Below are 15416 nucleotides of genomic sequence, written 5' to 3' on the forward strand. Positions count from 1 at the left end.
AACAGGGAAATATCTATCTAGAATACAGTTTGTAGTTCTGATTTGGAGAGAAGATTTTGTGACTGAATGATGCAGATTCTCTTATATATTGTTGTTAACTGTGTCCTAACAACACTGAAAAAACTATCTTGTGGTGACTATTGTCATCACAAATCATAAAATATGGGGTTTTCCTTTTTCTTTCCTTCATTGTAGCCTTTGAAAGAACAAGGATTCAAACAGAATTTACAATAAAAAATACTGTATTTATCACATAATGTATTTAGTTCTTTTCTCTTTCTAAGAAGTGAGTTAAATTCCCTAAGACACCTCCCAGATACGTTTATATGTGGTCTCATCTGATCTTTCAAATCAAAAGAAAAAGCAACAGAGAGAATGAAGATGAAAAGAAATACTTCAAGATCTTTTCTTACATTTCAAGCATCTTTTTTTTCCCTCACTAACCTCGAGGCCTTTTTAGGTAAAAATTACCTTATTTCACTTAAAGGAATGATTAGTTTTTCTCATGTTTTGTGTTTTGCTGTTGAGATGATGGATGCTAGTTTCTGGTACTGAAATTTTGAGCATGAGTTTTTAAGTGCAATTAAATACCATGAATTGTCCATCATAAGTCTATTTGAAGTACAAATGTATTTTCTATGAAAATGTAATTTTTGGAGAAATAAGAAATGTCAGGATGTCAAAGAAATTAGTTTAGATTTCTTCATGGTATTGTTATTCCTTTCTGTGAGACTTCTCAATGTTAATCTTTGAAATATATTAACACAAACATTCAGAAATCAATAATTATAAATAATAGGAACATCTTTGGCTCACTGGTTTTTATAGGTAGAATATGCAAGCTTTGAAATACCATTTCATTTAACATGTTTTAACTTTGACTTATCTGGTGTGAATATCCAGTCTTTTGCACTGAAACTGAAATGATTGACATTTACACAGGGATATAATATATGTGTTTAAATAAGAGTGAATGAATTTACTCTATTCTTAGAGCCACAATTGGTAAGGAGGCTCCAGACAGTGCTTCATGCGGAGCTGAGATGAAAGACTTGTGCAAACTGAATCCTCACTGGATAATTAACTTTGAATCTGCACAAGTGTATTTTATTGATCCTTGCCTGAATCAGCTCATCCCTTCATCCCAGTCTCCTGTTGGTAGGACCCTTACTTTTAGCAATAATACTATAAAAGCTCATGTGAATGTATTATTTACTGTATAAAACAATTCAATATAATTATGGCTAATTCAAGGGAATTTATTTACTGAAAGCATTAATTACCTAGTTCTATGTGGTGGGGAGAGGGTGCAGACATTTTCTTAGCTTCTAGCGTCATTTTTGTATACATCTTGGAAACTATTGTTAAATATAAAATTCTTAAATCAAGAACATAATTTATTTAAAAATGGTCAGAAACCCTAATTTTAACACATTTTCATGATTGATTGTTTTTTATATAGGGTATAATTCATTATCTTTCCAAATTAATGTTTTCAATTAAGATATTTACTAAACACTTACTCTACTTAGTGAGAGTATAGCCTTGTAAACATTTCTCACTTCTATAGCCTTTTTACTTTATATAGCCTCTTATGCACCAAACCTGATCCGTTAGCAGTTAGTATCACTTTCTGTTTTGGGGAAAACCAGACCTACTGATATTCAAAGAACAAATTATATGAATAGATAAGATCTGTCCTCAAAAAGATAAATTATAGAATAATAAACATCCGACTCCCAAGCTCATGATAGCAGGCCAATAATGGCAATGTTCCCTTGAATAGCCTCCTTCCCATAAATCAAGTTATAGTAAAATCTGAGTAATTCAGCCATACTAGCTAAGTATTTGTGTTTATAACTATATATTAGCCTTTATATATGAGGTTATAGCATTGTCATTTTTCAGTAAGATTTATTTGCACCCTGTGGGCACAGCAAACCTAACAATCACCTAATCTCATCAGCATAGTCAACATAATGTGTCCATCAGGTGAGCAAACCAGTTCTGGCACAGGGTCCATTTTGATTAAGAAAGTCTAAATTAAGGGGTTTTTTTGTTTGTTTGTTTGTTTGTTTGTTTGTAGACAGGGTCTTGTGCAGTGGTGCTATCATTGCTCACTGCAGCCTCAACCTCCCAGGCCCAAACAATCCTTCTACCTCAACCTCCTGAGTAGCTGAGATCACAGGTGTATGTGACAACATCCACTAATTTTTCATATTCTTCTTTTGGAGACATGGGATCTCCCTATGTTACCCAGTCTGGTCTTGAACTCCTGGGCTCAAGCAATCCTCCCACCTCAGCCTCCCAAACTGTTGGGATTATAAGCATAAGCCACCATGCCTGGGCTTAAGTGTTCTAATTTTGATGTTCTAAGTTTAAAATAATTTAAGTCATGCTTCATTTGTCTGGGAATTACAACTCTTGGCAAGCTCAACTATTAGGAGCATAGCCACGAACCCAGAGTAAAAAATAACCCTGAGATATCCACTACTGGCAGTATGGTAGATTAGATACACTGAAAAGACTTCTTGCTTGAAAATGCTGTAATAGCTCCTGCATAAAACAATTTTGTTGCATTTCTGGAGTCTTCAAAATGAGGGCAATCGAGTCTAAAGGGAAAATACATGACAAAAATAAAAACCAAATGCCGAAATGGCAATGGAGCACAGTAAACAAATGTAAAAAGCAAGATTGGTTTGCAAAAAAATGCAGATATCAGCACTACAACTTTTAGGCCTTGAATCAGTGGCCAAATCTGAGCGCTAAGCCAGAGCTTCCTCAAAGGATCAGGCTAAAGACTATGAAAGGCGGTGTCCTGTAGCACCATTGCAAAAGAAATGCAAACTCTATAATAAAAATATCCTTAATTGAAACCCCTACATTTTATCCAGGTTAAAATCAACTAAATATGAGCTCATTATCAAAGATCAACCAGGGATATATGGGTAAAAGTTGACAGAAACAAAGCAATAAATTTAGAACCCCACGTACTTCAAATATTGAGATGATCAGTTATGGAATGTAAGCTATTTAAAGACTGCAATTACAAGAATAAATAAGGAATAAGAAACCATCAAAAAGCAACAAAGAGAATTTTCAGAAATGAAAAATATGTTCCTAAAATTTTAAAACTCAATGGATACGGTAAAGAGCTGTCAAGACATAGTTGATAAAATAACTTGTAAATGGAAATAAGGGAGTGAAGAAAGTTCCCAGAAGGCAGCATAGATAAACAGGGAATGAAAAAAAAAAAAAATGAAAGAAGAGACTAGGAGGAAAGCAGGAAAAATTTCAACACACAGCTAATTATAGTCCCCACAGGAGAAACTAGTGACAATGAAGAGGAGATAATATCTGAAGAGATAATTATTGAGAATTTTTTCTAGAACCAATAAAATACAAGAATTTATAGATACAGCAAGGACAACTTCTACTAGGCAGGACAAATACAATGAATCTGTATTTACACATTCAGTTTTGAAATTGTATAATATAAAAGAAACCAGAGGGAAAAGACAGATCACCTACAAAGGGAAAATTAGAATGTTAGCAGACTTGCCAACAACAGCAACGGAAGCCAGAAGTGTAGTAATGCTCACAGTTCTGAGAAAAAATAACTGACAACTAAAGATTGTGTACCCCACAAAACGATCTTTTAACGGGAATGTAAAATAAAGTCATGCACAAGATATATGAATACTAAGAAGTTAGGTAAGAACCAAAATGAAAAACGCAGACCAAAAGTTTGATAGCGTTTCAGGGAGGGGAACAATCTGAGTTGCGAAGGTCACTAGGTGAAACCTCAGCTCTGTCCCTCTTAATTGATGGATTGAGAGATTAAGAAATAGTGTCAACTATTCTCCCGGTGGTATCAAGGCACACACGCTAAAGTAAGTCTGAAGGGTAGATGGAAGTAAAACAGATTCTTGCTTCTGTGTGAAACTGAGAGCATCCTCGGGTGCCTGTAATCCCAGCTACTGGGGAGGCTGAGGCAGGAGAATCACTTGAACCCGGGAGGTGGAGGTTGCAGTGACCCAAGATTGCGGGCTAGACCAAAAACTGGGTGGATACTCAAAAAGCATATTAGAGATATTATGGTGTATTCGATTATTGTTTCCGATTATTCCACTCCCCGTAATAAGAGTATGTGCTCCCACATTTTGCCGTGTGCCTTGACAGGGCCTCTCAGTGGGTAATGTGTATTTTTCTGCTCCATTGACTTTTGCCTTGACCATGAGACTTGTTTTCACCAACTGAATGTGACTCGATAAGACATATGCCACCTTCCAGCAGAGACTTGTTTGTTTGTTTGTCTGTTTGTTTGCTTTTTGAGAGGGAGTCTGGTGCTGTCGTCCGGGCTGGAGTGCAGTGGCGCAATCTCGGCTTACTGTGAGCCTCGCCTCCTGGGTTCACGCCTTTCTCCTGCCTCAGCCTCCCAAGGAGCTGGGACTACAGGTGCCCGCCACCACGCCCAGCTAATTTTTTTGTTTGTTGTTTGTTTGTTTGTTTGTTTGTTTTAGTAGAGACGGGGTTTCACCGTGCTAGTCAGGATGGTCTCAATCTCCTGACCTCGTGATCCACCCGCCTCGGTCTCCCAAAGTGGTGGGATTACAGGCGTGAGCCCAGCGGAGGTTTTATGTGTGCTTTTGTGGTATGGCATGGTCATTTGTACTCCCCCATTCCTTAGCCAGAATGAGAGTCACATGGGCCATGCTTGAACCAGAGTTTAGCTAGGCCCAGAAGAGCCACACAACAGCCACAGACCCATAGGCAAGACATACATGTTTATTGTGTAAGCCACTGAGACTTGGACTTTATTGTTGCTGCTGTGTTTGCCACAATAAAACTTAACTCAGACAGATAAATCTGGAAATCATCAGTGTAATCCTTAGTTTTACAAGACTAAATCTGATGTGATTGGCCTAGAGGCATGTGCTGTGTATATTGCATAAATGAATACACAAATTTAATTTTTCTTTGCAGAGCTTTTCTTCTTTTGGAATGTGTTCCACATTATATACTATTCCCAAGTTTCTTATAGTGAATTATTCAAAGATTACTTCCAGAGCTGGCATTCCTTTTATTATCCACCAAACGATTCCTAAACATTAAATTATTTTGTCTTTCCGAAATTCTGTGTAATGTGACTGAACCTCAATATGCATTTAGTCGACAGGTGCTATTTTCTAAGGCATATGTATCATAATCTTTTAGTGCCTTCATTTGAAAACTTCAAGGAATATAAAATAAATTAGAACGTTATTGGGGGCTGTTTAAATTTCCAAGTCTGTGTATTAAGTTTACCCTGAATAAATGTATTTTTATTTATAGAGTGCCAACCATATATATTGCTGGGTAATGATCTTTGATTTAAAGTGAAAAGTCACAAATCATTTTTATCTAAATTCATTTCGAATTCATTATGCCAGCTCTACATTTGATAGAATTGTAAAACACAGACCTGGCTGAGCCCACAGGGGCCCTCATCTGAGCTTAAAACCCACAACGACCATTCCTCTCTCTCTCTCTTCTCCTATCTCGCCTTTTGCGCGAGTGTGAACATTGATCTGTGCTCCATTTCTCGATTACCTCATTTCCCTCATTCTGACAGCTGCCTGAAGTATCCAGAAAAGTTTTCATCCTGCTAACTCTTGGGAATTTTTTTTCAGATAAAAATATTTTCTTTATTAATGACCCCAACTGTATTTCTTTAGATACAGGAGTTTTGAATCAAATACTTAGGAGAAAACAAGTTAAGATTGCAACTCTTTTTTTTTTTTTTTTTTTTGAAACGGAGTCTCGCTCTGTCGCCCAGGCTGGAGTGCAGTGGCACAGTCTGGGCTCACTGCAAGCTCCGCCTCCCAGGTTCATGCCATTCTCCTGCCTCAGTCTCCCAAGTAGCTGGTACTACGGGCGCCTGACACCACGCCCAGCTAAATTTTTTTGTATTTTTTTTTTAGTAGAGATGGGGTTTCACCGTGTTAGCCAGGATGGTCTCCATCTCCTGACCTCGTGATCGGCCCACCTCGGCCTCCCGAAGTGCTGGGATTACAGGCTTGAGCCACCGCGCCCGGCCACCCTGCAACTCTTTACCAGCAATATATTGCAAAGTGAAACAGCTTAGAAAAGAGAGTGGAACAGGAGAATGAGGGAGGGAAGATAAAGAAAAAGGAATTAAGTTGATCAAGTGGATTTTTTTTTTTTTTAATTCTTGGGAGCTATGAAGTCCTTCTAGCACAGCTCTTTTCTGCAGATTATTTTTCAAACGTGTACAAAATGGAACCAAGACAGAGAATTCTTTAAGTATCTCAAGAGGTGCAACATTAACAGCTACGATTACCAGTAGCAAGTGTTCCAGCCTTCAGTTGCCAGCCACTTCCTCCTCCTGTTCCCGAGAGTTAGCAGGATAAAAACATCTTCCCCAGGATGCCCTAAACAGTTCATTTTAGATGAAAGAATTAATGAGCAAAAGAAAGGCCCCAACTATTCAATACACAGATTAATCTCTGAATATCCGAGTTAACTCTACTCCTCTTTGGGCAATCCTGGGACAGTCAGGATGTATATTTTTATTTCATTTATTGATGTGTTCGTCCGTGAAATTTGGAGTTTACATTTAAGATGAAGTATGAGGGGGCGTGGCGTATGTAGAAGGCTGGAGTGAAGGGGGGTGTGGGCGGGCATCGCGTGCAAGTAGAAGAGGGGAGCATGTGAAGTGCTTTTTTTTTTTTTTTTTTTTTTTGAGACGGAGTCTCACTCTGTCGCCCAGGCTGGAGTGCAGTGGCCGGATCTCAGCTCACTGCAAGCTCCGCCTCCCGGGTTCCCGCCATTCTCCTGCCTCAGCCTCCCGAGTAGCTGGGACTACAGGCGCCCGCCACCTCGCCCGGCTAGTTTTTTGTATTTTTAGTAGAGACGGGGTTTCACCGTGTTACCCAGGATGGTCTCGATCTCCTGACCTCGTGATCTGCCCGTCTCGGCCTCCCAAAGTGCTGGGATTACAGGCTTGAGCCACCGCGCCCGGCCGTGAAGTGCTTTTTAAGCCATGGGAAGAAATGTAGACTTCACGTGGTGGGAAAGGGAGAATAGTTGCAAAGCTTGAATCAAGGAGGGGAGAAAAGGTTGGCGTGCCCCATGGAGGGGGTGTGCTGGAGAGGACAGACCCTGAAGGCAGGAAGACCTGTAAGATATACCGCAGTCATGTAAGAAGGCACGAACCAACAGCATGGCAGGGGGAATGAGGAGAGGAAACAGATGTGAGATGTATTTTGGAGGAAGAATTGATGGGATGATGAGCCATGGGAGGAAGGGGGAGAAAGAGAAGTCTTGGGTGATTCTCAGGTCTCTGGGTTGAGCCACTAAATAACAGACCTGCGAAGGGGAGCATTTGGTCAGGATGAGGTTGGGTATTTCCGTGTGCTGAGCCTGAGAAACCTGAGGAACATCCAGACAGCAATGTCCAGCCAGCAGGTAGAAATAGACGTCAGAATGCAGGAAAGAGGTGCAGTCTGGGAAACAAGGAGTTTCACTTGCCAAAATATTTCCTTAAAATACTTTAAGACTAAAGGGATTGAAAAGCTAAAGGGAAATGCAATTAAATTTTTAAAACCACTCAGGTGTTACATAATAGGAGATATTCATTAAAAGTCATTACAGTTCTAAGGAACTGAAGATACTAGGGCCACATACAGTTAATATCAGATCACTATCTAATGAGCATTTATTATGTAACTAGCATACACAGGCTTCAGTTGAGTAAACCCAAGGAAAGGAGGCGGAAAAGAAAAATCACCCCTCACAGCCAGCAGTGTTATTTTTCCATTTGAGACGATTAACAACCAGTTACTTAGGAAGTCATACAATAATTGTATTCTGAAATTAGCTGGATCCTTCAATACAATACTATAGATTTCAAAATGGGTACTTAAGGCATACAGAGTTAACAAATGAACAGGGAAAATAATATTAAAACACTAAACTCTGTGAAAATGTTGAAATATTTGTATATTTTCATGGGATATAGAGTAGCTTATTTCAATGAAATTGATGAGGTCAAATAACTAGACTTTTTCAAGCACAGAGCCAGAGAAAGACTGAGATTCTCTATTAAATCACAAAGCCACCTCCAAGGCAGATGCATTGCTCTAGGACAATTGCTCTAAGGCTTTATGTTAGGAGTCCCCTGGGTTCTACCAAGGACCAAGGGATCTCAAAGGGATTCAGGAAGGCAGCTGAGATAGGGGCTGAGGTACTGGAGAGAGAAATGATTTCACTGGCTGGTGCCAACAGTGGCCTGAAGCTTTTCTATGTATATATACACATCACAGAGCACAGCTAGCTGTCTAGAATCTGAACTTCCTTCGCTTTCCACAGGCCTCCTGAGGCTGCAGATATTTCCTTCTATTCTGTACATCTCTGAGTCTATCCATGATGTTCACTTAGCCATATTTAACATACATATTATTCATTATTACATTATAGATATAAAATATATGTGTCATCTAATATGATATGACTTAGGAAGATTGGACTGGCAGGAGGACACATCCTCACTGCTGTGTGCCTAACAACACAGTATATGAAAAGCGGATGTGCTGAGAGAAAGAACTTATGTAGTAGAGCAATCAGTGACAAACACTTATAAGGTGAACATGTACAATAGAGAACAGTTAAGAAAAATAAACTGGGGGCCGGGCGTGGTGCTCACACCTTTAGTCCCAGCACTTTGGGAGGCTGAGGCCAGGAGTTCAAGGAACTCCTGGATAACTTGAGGCCGAGAGTTCAAGACCAGCCTGTCCAAATGGTGAAACTCCAACTCTACCTAAAAAATACACACACACACACACACACACACACATGAATTAGCTGGGCCTGGTGGCGTACCTGTAATCCTAGCTACCTTGGGAGGCTGAGACACAAGAATTGCTTGAACCCGTGAGGTGGAGGTTGCAGTGAGCCGAGATTGCACCACTGCCCTCCAGCCTGGGCAACAGAGTGAGACCCTGTCTAAAAAAATAAAAAATAAAAATAAATTTAAAAAAGAAATATAAACTAAAACAATGAGAGGTTTTCAAATGTCATAGCCATACTTTGAAGAATGCCATGGAAGTGGTCAGGGAATTCCAGAACTGTATCTATTATTTTCTTTTCTTCTTAGGGAAGATCAGAAAGTGAGAAGGCTTCTCTTCCAAGAGTATGATAATAATAGTTACAGTTTTTATTCACCTCACACCTGGCAGTGTTATTTTTCTATTTGACATGATTAACAACCAGTTACTTAGGAAGTCATACAACATATCAACAACCATATCAGGCAGGATCACATTCAGATATTGTTAACAGAACAGCAGCCTGTGATTCAGTAATAAATACCAGTTTTTGCAGGAGTGGTTTGGTTGCTGGTTTTTGGGGAGGGCCAAAGCTTACATCATCATTGGTTTCTGTGGCATGTATGTGAGCTTGGTGCTTAAGAAATATTTATCGGGCGGTTTGGCTTTACTAAAGCAGAGTTCTTCTATCAGTTTCTTATTTTTATGTTGTTCAATTTTACCTTAAGATATTTGCTGTTGAAGTGTTTCATCAACAAATCTCTTGAGGTAACTATATAAAGAACTGTTTGGAATTATAATTCTTATATAGCTGTTGCCAAGCTCAATGATATATGAAGCCTTTAGTGGATATAGTGGATGCATATGGGAACTCTCCTGAAAACCTGAAACATTGTATGCAGTTCTGTGTTTCTTAGGAAACACAGATTTTTTATCTATAAGACTTTCCTAGGACAAATCCTGTGGTTGCTAGATGAGATTATGATTTGAACTGGGTCTTTGTAAAATACTAGCTTTCTAGGAGAAGAGAATTTAACTCATTCTTTTAGCACTCAATATAAACAAAATAAGCAAAATATGTGTTGTAGAATAATGAAAATATTTATTTAAACAAGTTGTTGAAAATATTTATTTAAACAAGTTGTTATAGCTTATATACAATAAAATCACTAATTTTATGTTCACACTTACACAAATTTGAATTCCTACATTTCAGTCCATAATAAATATTGAGTTATTTTTTTGTTTATGGTATGTGAAAAGAGTCAAGGTTCAATGTCTTGCATATGGCTGTCCAATTGCTCCAGCAACAGCTGTTAAAAAGATTATCATTTCCCGGCCGGGTGCGGTGGCTCAAGCCTGTAATCCCAGCACTTTGGGAGGCCGAGACAGGCGGATCACGAGGTCAGGAGATCGAAACCATCCTGGCTAACACAGTGAAACCCCGTCTCTACTAAAAAATGCAAAAAACTAGCTGGGCGGGGTGGCGGGCGCCTGTAGTCCCAGCTACTCGGGAGGCTGAGGCAGGAGAATGGTGCAAACCCGGGAGGCGGAGCTTGCAGTGAGCTGAGATCCGGCCACTGCACTCCAGCCTGGGCGACACAGCGAGACTCCATCTCAAAAAAAAAAAAAAAAAAAAAAAAAAAGATTATCATTTCCCTATTGAATTACCCTGAAAACTCTGCTAAAAATTAATTGACCATACATTTGTGGGTCTATGTCTGTTCTTTCTATTCTATTCTATTGAGTTATAGAATAGAACCTTTGGCTAATACCACACTGTCTTAACTCCTGTAGCATTGTAATAAGTCTTCAAAACACATTCTCAACTTTGTTCTTTTTCAACGTTGCTTATGCTATTCTAGGCCCTTTGCATTTCCACAGGATGAGCTTGTGAATTTCTACATTTGCTGGTATTGTGATTGGAGTTGTGTGGAATCTGGAAATAAATTTGGGGAGAATTTACTTCTTAATAATATAGGATCTTCTGATTCATAAACATGGTATTAGTGGCTATTTATTTAGGTCCTCTTTAATTTCTTTCAGCCATGAAAGTTTCAGCCATGAAAGTAGTTTGCAGTGTACAAATCTTGCATATATTTGGTTAAAATCATCCTTCATTCTTTTAGATGTTATAGGAAATTATATTTTTTAAAATAAAATTTCATTTCAAAATCCCAAGACTTTGGGAGGCTGAGGCAGGAGGATGGCCAGGGGTTTGAGACCAGCCTGCATGACACAGTGAGACCCTGTGTCTACAAAAAAAAAATTAGCCAGGTGCAGTGGTGCATGCCTGTAATCCTAGCTACTTGGGAGGCTGAGGTGGGAGGATCACTTGAGCGCAGGAGCTTGAGGCTGCAGTGAGCCATGTTCATGCCACTGCACTCCAGCCTGAGCAAGAGAGCAAGACTCTATCTTTAAAAAATTCATTTGCAATTTTTTGTTTCTGGCATGTATATGAAATACAATTGTTTTTGCATATTAACTTCATATACAGAAATCTTGCTAAACCTACTTGCTAATTCTGGTAGCTTTTTTGTAAACTACTTAGAATTTTCTTCATAGATTATCATGCCATCTGTCAATAAAGACAGTTACGCTGATTTCCCAATCTGTATGCCTTTTGTATGTTTTTTCTTGCCTTTTTTCACACGTTGGAACCTTCAGTAAAATGTTGAATAGAAGTGATGAGAGTGGACATCCTTGACTGTTCCTGATCTTAGGGGGAAGCATGCAGTCTTTTACCACTCAGTATAATGTAAATTTTTTTTCTAGATTCTCTTGATCAGATTGAGGAGGTTTCCTTCCATTCTTAGTTTCCTAAGAGTTTTGTGCTGTTGTTGTTTTTTAAATCATGAATGGGTGTTGGATTTTGTCACATTGTTTTATACTTCTGTTTAAATGATCTTATGCTTTGTTCTTAGCATCTAAAAGTTTTTCATAGACTATCTCAGTCTTTCTCCCAAACCTGATAGTTGTTTTTGTTTTTGTTTTTTTGATATCACTGCTTTAAAAATGATATTTCCCTGTTTTCTTTCTTTATTTTCAATGAGAAGCCTTTGATTATTCTTATTTTTGATTTCTAGTTTGGAATATGGGTCTTTACCCACTTCTAGTTCTTTTTAAGATTTTTCTCTTCACAATTGGTTTTAAGTAATTTGATTATAATGTGTCCTTTATTGTTTTTAAAAAATGTTTCCTGTGCCTGGAGTTTGTTGAGCTTCTTGGATCTGTTGGTGTTCAGTTCTTACCACATTTATAAAATTACAGTAATTATTTCTTCAAATATATTGATTTAAGGAGTTGTAGCACTCTTATAGGTAGACAGAAAGAAAAAGTTAGAACAGCACTATCAAAATTCCAAAGTTCAGAGGACATTTTGAAGGCTAGCTGAAAGGCTGGGCAACAGGTGCATTTTAGGATTATAGAGAAGGAATTGAATATATTAGATGGTGCATATCATAGAGAACTTTAATTTTTGGCATGAAGCCTTTGTTTGGATTTGACGCAACAAATGACAAGAAGCCATTTGTGGCCACTGAGTAAGAGAAGAATGGAGGCAACTGTTTTAGTAAGACTGATCAGGCAGTTTATGGGAAATGGAACAGAGAAAGAAGATACTGGAGGATGAAATAGTAATTTGGAAAAAGGCAACATTAGATATATATCTCACACAAAACACAAAAATAAACTCCCAATGGATTGGAGATCTAGAACTAAAAGGTGAAACCTTACAGTTGTACCTCAGTATCCACAGAGGACCGGCTCCAGGATCCCCCCTGTAGAAAACAAAATCCACAGATATTCAAGTCCCTGACATAAAATGGCTTAGTGTTTGCATTTAACCTATGTACTTCTTCCTGCCTACAGTCAGGTGTCTCTTTTTGGTGGGGATACATTCTGAGAAATGCGTTGTTCAGCAATTTCATCACTGCATGAACATCACAGAGTATACTTACACCAACCTAGATGACAGAGCCTACTACACACCTACATGCTTATATTCTATTGATTATAAGCAAATCACTGGTCCTACCCCCTACTGAAAGAAAGAGGATTTCACAAGGGCATGAACATGAGGAAGTAGGGATACAGGTGCATGTTACAATAGGCAAGACTGTTGCCATCTTCTCAAGCAGAAGCTTGAAAATAAGTAAAGTCTGTTTCTAAATAAAGTGTGACATTTTTGTTGCCACATTAGTGTGACTGTTAACGTACACACACACCACTGGTACTTTCTCTTGGGAACCTTTGCTGTTGCTGCTACCTCATTCCCCACTGAAATGCTGGTTGATATCCTGGTCTTCTAGTCAAAGCTGTTGGGCCACAGTTTTACTTTTCTACCGTGGCTCTACTAGAATGAGGAGTGACTGCTTAGTGGTTCTGAACCAGAATTTAGATCTTCCTTTGCTAGGAGTAGGAAAGTTCCATACTACAATGACAGAGTGCAGAACACTCAGACGTCTTCTCTTTCCTGGCCCTGTGTGCCTCCTTTTATTTCTTAAGCTAGGCCCTTTCTGCCTTCCCCCGTCATGTGACTGGCCCCTTGAATCAGTTAGATTTAGGTTCACCGGATGAGCCCCCAAATAACAATGTAAAATAAAAATGCACCTTTTTTTCATGTAAAATAATTCAGGAAAAATGGGTGTCCAGGGCTGACCTGGTAGCTCCACTATGTCAGCATAGCCCAGAGGAGAAAGAGAGGCAGAGTCTTTTATTGTAGGGAGCAATATGCCTAACTAAGAGGCAGGGCTGAGTGGCTACCAAGGAATGGGAGAAGAGACACTGCAATGGTCCACTTGCCACCTGTGAAATGTCCTTCATAGCTTTCAGGCCTTGGGAAATGCTTTCTAGAATTTTGTTTGTTTGTTTGCTTGTTTGTTTGTTTGTTTTATTTGAGACTGAGTCTTGCTCTGTCACCCAGGTTGGAATGCAGTTGTGCGATCTTGGCTCACTGCAGCCTCCACCTCCTGGGTTTGAACGATTCTCCTGTCTTGGCCTCCCTAATAGCTGAGATTACAGGCACATGCCACCATACCTGGCTAATTTTTGTATTTTTAGTAGAGACGGGGTTTCACCATGTTGGCCAGGCTGGCTTCAAACTCCTGACCTCAAGTGATCTGCCCACCTCAGTCTCCTGAAGTGCTGGGATTACAGGCGTAAGCCACCGCATCTGGCCTCTAGGATTTTTTTTATATTCTAATTTGTGTGTATTTGTTTTACTATTATATTCATGCAAAGGCTGTATCTTCATCATTTCATCCTGAATTCTTAAGGCAGTCCTTGTCACATATAAATTTATAACATAAGGAATTACATGAACTAAACAACTGTTGCTTCTACACTTGGTCTTTTGTAGTACTGGACATTACAGTCCCTAAAGTTAGCAAGAAAGAGCATTTCTTAGGAGGAAAGGGTTTGCCATGCTTGTGAAATGAGCTTGTTTCCTTCAGAAAGGGACTCTGTGGATCAAGGAGGCTGGCAGCCCACCCCGTGGCCTGTAGAGTCCCCATGACTGTGAAGGAGGGGGTACAGAGACATCTAAGATGGGCTGTGCCTTTCTAGTTCACCCTCACTCTTGTACCTGTGGGCCCTACTTGGACCCTGGAGAGTTGAAGTTCTTCCAGTGGGTTGACCCATATTTCCAGCATCCACTGCTTTTGCAACTTTGTACCTCATTCTTGATTTCTTGAGCCTTTTAAAGGGGGGTTTGTAGGAGGCAAAGCAGTCTCTGCCAGCTGAGCTCTGGTTTATGACTGAGCTCTTACATTATAGAATTTTGGCAGGAATTTCTGTATCCAAAAATCTCGCCAAAACTCCACTTTTTTTTTAGAGTTTTTGTTTGTTTGTTTTTTAACTTTACTTTAAGTTCTGGGATACATGTGCAGAACATTCAGGTTTGTTACATAGGTATATATGTGCCATGGTGGTTTGCTGCATCTATCAACCCGTCATCTAGGTTTTAAGCCCCTCATGCATTAGGTATTTATCCTAATGCTCTCCCTCCCCTTACCCCCCACCCGCCAACAGGCCCTGGTGTGTGATGTTCCACTCCCTGTGTCCATGTGTTTTCACTATTCAACTCCCACTTATGAGTGAGAAATGTGGTGTTTGGTTTTCTGTCCCTGTGTTAGTTTGCTGAGAATGATGGCTTCCAGCTTCATCAATGCCCCTGCAAAGGACATGAACTCATTCTTTTTTAGGGCTGCATAGTATTCCATGGTGTATATGTGCCACATTTTCTTTATCCAGTCTCTCATTGATGGGCATTTGGGTTGGTTCCAAGTCTTTGCTATTGTAAATAGTGTTGCAATAAACATACATGTGCATGTGTCTTTAGAATAGAATATTTATAATCCTTTGGGTATATACCCAGTAATGGGATGGCTGGGTCAAATGGTATTTCTAGTTCTAGATCCTTGAGGAATTGCCACACTGTCTTCCACAATGGTTGAACTAGTTTATGGTCCCACCAACAGTGTAAAAGTGTTCCTATTTCTCCACATTCTCCCCAGCACCTGTTGTTTCCTGACTTTTGAATGATCGCCATTCTAACTGGTGTGAGATGGTATCTCATTGTGGTTTTGA

At 39.3% G+C, this 15416-nt stretch overlaps 1 long non-coding RNA gene across 1 annotated transcript in view; it reads left to right on the forward strand.

Moving 5' to 3' along the window:
- The window catches only part of LOC115894576, a 160747-nt gene that overhangs the window by 115003 nt on the left and 30328 nt on the right, over positions 1 to 15416 (forward strand). The gene's annotated exons all lie outside the window — the stretch shown is intronic.

Source organism: Rhinopithecus roxellana, chromosome 18 (genome assembly GCF_007565055.1).
Source record: "Rhinopithecus roxellana isolate Shanxi Qingling chromosome 18, ASM756505v1, whole genome shotgun sequence".
In the NCBI taxonomy this organism is placed as follows: domain Eukaryota; kingdom Metazoa; phylum Chordata; class Mammalia; order Primates; family Cercopithecidae; genus Rhinopithecus; species Rhinopithecus roxellana.